The sequence below is a fragment of the Pongo pygmaeus genome, chromosome 14 (genome assembly GCF_028885625.2).
Source record: "Pongo pygmaeus isolate AG05252 chromosome 14, NHGRI_mPonPyg2-v2.0_pri, whole genome shotgun sequence".
Taxonomy (NCBI): domain Eukaryota; kingdom Metazoa; phylum Chordata; class Mammalia; order Primates; family Hominidae; genus Pongo; species Pongo pygmaeus.
Genome location: NC_072387.2, coordinates 81923161 through 81926930, shown reverse-complemented (window position 1 = coordinate 81926930; position 3770 = coordinate 81923161). Strand labels below are relative to the sequence as shown.

Sequence of the window (3770 nt, the reverse complement as noted above, 5' to 3'; positions counted from 1 at the left end):
GTTTTTGTTTTTTTTTAATTTTATATATACGTGTGTGTGTGTATATATATATATATATATATCTAATCATCATCCTAATGAGTATGAAGTGGTATCTCATTGTGGTTTTAATTTGCATTTCCCTATTAATTACTGATGAGCATTTTTCATGTGCATATTAGACATTTGTATATCTTCTTGGATGATCTGTTCTTAAAGCTACCTGTCCTGTCCTTCCAGTCAGAGTCAATGGCGGTCTTTTAGCTGTAAGTACTTCTGTACTTTCCTTCTCACTATCTATCTTAAGACAATCTGTTAGAGATCTAAAATTCTTGTCAAATACCTCCAGCTACCTCTCATACATCTGTCCTGGGATAGCTGGCTATTACTTTAGGCTCAACATATATGATGCTTAAATTGTCCTCTTGGTCTCATTGCTGTCTCCTAATTTCTGTCCCTGTCTCAGTTTTTACCTTGACTTTGGCTTTATCTTTGTTTTCTCTGTCTTTATTCTGTATATTCAACTACTCACCAGTTCTGCTTTATTCTTCTTGCACTTTTTTTTCAGAGTCTTGCTCTGTTGCCCAGGCTGGAGTGCGGTGGCATGATCTCGGCTCACTGCAACCTCTGCCTCCTGGGTTCAAGTGTTTCCTTTGCTTCATCCTCCCAAGTAGCTGGAACTACAGGTGCATGCCACCACACCTGGGCTAATTTTTGTATGTTTAGTAGAGACAGGATTTCACCATGTTGGCCAGGATGGTCTCAATCTCCTAACCTCGTGATCCGCCCACCTCCTAAAGTGTTGGGATTACAGGCATAAGCCACTGCACCCAGCCCACAGTTTTTAACTTTATCCTGAAAAGATGCAAACTGAGATTCTCATGAATAGTGGACATACTTTCCATTTAATGATTAGGTCCTTTCTGAAAAGATTGATTAAACTGTTTATATCTAAATGAGAAATGCTCTTGTGTTCTCTACTACAATGCCTTGCACACAAAAGGCATTAAATAAATATTTGTTGAATGATTTGAGTTCACTTTGAATATTGAATATTAGCATACAAGTCTGTAGTAGTTTATTGTTTAATTTCATCCTAACATAGGCTTAGGAGTAAAAAACAGTGAGAATTTCAGAAAAGATAAAAGAATGTATAGTTAACTTTTTCTAGCATGTGCCACATACAGATGTCTTAAAAATTTAAATTACAATTTGTGCTTTCTTTTCAAACCTTATATTTAAAAGGTTTTAAAAATTTTAAATGTGTCTAGTAGTGCTTACATTTGATATCAAATGGAAGTGACTAATAATTCCATGTTCTCTGAATTCTTGATTTGTTTCCTGTGTCAGAGATTTGAGACTATTAAGAGGCGATTAGGGAGGATATCCTTGAAGTCTCCTTCACACCAAGAATCTCCCTTTTTTTGGTTCACTTAACTTAATGTGGGAGTTGCTTGTGATATTTTTACATTTCACCTTCCGAGGTTATAGGCCCCATTCATATGCCATATCTCCCTCTCAGATGAGTAAGTATGACTTTTATGAATTTTCTTCACTTGTAGAATTTAATTTACATGAATAATTAGGAAAGGACCAAGTGAAATTTCTCTCTCCCTAGGCAAACAATCTTGTTAATAAAATTGACTGCAAACTTTTCCTTTAATTTTTTTGTATCTTTAAATTTATTGCTTGCTACAAAGAAACAAAATAAAAAGAAATATAGGGCGCTACAGCATACTGCTATTTTGCATATTGATATCTGAATAATTACCTTAGGGCATATTGAATTATAATATGAAATACTATTCCCTCAAGACATTATCTTAAAATATTTTACTTATTTAGCATACAATTCAATATTTTAGAATTAGGTAGAGGGTATGGTTGTTAACTGACATGGAATGTGCTGGCAGAAACAAAAAATTAGAGGGACCTAATAGAGAAAAGGAATTGTTCTTGGAATGTTACAGTATTTAAATACTGTTGCAATATAGCTGGTCAATTATAATAGCCAACATTGTAAGAGAAGAAGGTTGTAATTCTGTATAGGTGGTTAATATGTGCATATTTTTCCTTTAAAGTGTATTTCACATGGAGTTTGTTTGATATTCAGACCTGTAATCATGTATTTTACAGTTCCCTTTGCACACAGCCAGCAGTGGGGTATTCTTTTACGACACAAAGGCTGGAAATAGATACCAAAAGAATAGTGCCCGAAAATGAAGAACTGTAGTTTCTGGAGGAAAATGCTCGTCATGTGACCCAATAGTCAGCTTAGGAATTGAACACCACAAAACATGGTGTGGAAGGCAGGTTGGCCTGGTATTATGTACTCTGGGGTCTTCATCTTAGTTGCAATGATGAGTCTAGCTGAGATGTGTGTTCTCTAACAGCCTAGACCAGAAGGAAAGTCCACCAATGACAGAAACACTGTGGCCAAGCTGGACATAGAGCGGCTTTAGTGTGGCTTTGAGTTTTGTGATTCCACTGACTGTGTAACTGTGACCAAGTTATTTAAACTCTTTAACTCCCCATTTCCTTACCTGTAAAACTGACTGTGTGAATTAAATGGAATCATGACAGAAAAGTACATGTTTTGTTTCCTGATGTTATTATTATTGTTGCTGTAATGAGGCCAGATCTTTATATTCCTAGAAACAAATGTACTACTGGTATACTGTTAATTGAAACTGTTAAAACCTGAAACTGAGGCTGAGATGGGAAGATTGCTTGAGACCAGGAGTTCAGGGCCAGCCTGGGCAACAAGCAAAAGACCCTGTCTCCATTGAAAAAACAAAAAAACATTAGCTGGGAATGGTACTGCCTGCCTGTAGTCCCAGCTACTTGGGAGGCTGAGGTAAGAGGATTGCTTGAGCCCAGGAATTCGAGGCTACCATGAGCCATGATGGCATCAATGCAGACCAGCCTGGGCAACAGACCCTGTCTCTAAAAAAGAAAAGAAAAGGCTAAAGAAAACAAATCAAACCCAAACAAAAAACCAGCATTGATTCCAGAAGAAAAGATAAAATGAAAACAAATCTTTATTTTATATGTGAAGTCATGAAGTGTGTTTTCTTTTCTCTTTTCTTTTTTTTTCATTTTTTTCAAGCAATTGTCTGAAATTTCTATAACCTTGCTCTGGATGGAGCAGGACAAACCCTCAACTATTTCAATACTGTTCTGGCAAGCAGTGTAGGAATGCACACATCACCACAGACCCTCGCACGCTGGAGGCTTGCCAGTATTTGCTTTTAAAACTGTTTTAGATATGCCTTCTTTTAGAAAATTAAAGATTATGCATATTTGTTTATAAAACAGTTTTTGTCATGAGGCCATTTTGTGACCAAGAATGTATCTTACTCACCTTGTTTATCATAAAATTGGTCAGTTTCTATGTGTTGAAACACTGAACTAGCTACGACTCACTTTCTGCTGTTTGAAGGGAACAGGACTATTACCCCAATTTTGCAGATGAAGAAACCTACATACAGATTAAACAATGTGATTGATATTTTATGCCAGGTTAATGGCAAAGCAAAAATGGGGTTGAGCTTCTTTCTATCCTTGATCTCATAGGCTTTATCACATTTCATGTTGCCACTATAAAAAAGAACCTCAGGCTGTTTGTAAGCATGAGGAACTAAGTGATGGGTATTTAGCATCTCTTGTGCTAACTGACCAAAAACTGAATTGACTTCTACTACATTATCAAATTATTTTTACAAAATGGGTATATTGGACTTTCTCATCTATTAATGCTATTGCCAGTGCCTTCTCAATTGCAACAGCAA

The 3770-nt window shown here is 36.2% G+C and overlaps 1 non-coding gene across 1 annotated transcript; it reads right to left on the bottom strand.

The window, feature by feature from the left end:
* Positions 1–3089: 3089 nt before the first annotated feature.
* LOC129012003 (small nucleolar RNA SNORA9) lies at positions 3090–3220 on the bottom strand. The gene has a single exon (XR_008493512.1). It is a non-coding gene; the product is annotated as a small nucleolar RNA SNORA9 (small nucleolar RNA).
* Between the last annotated feature and the right edge of the window lie 550 nt (positions 3221–3770).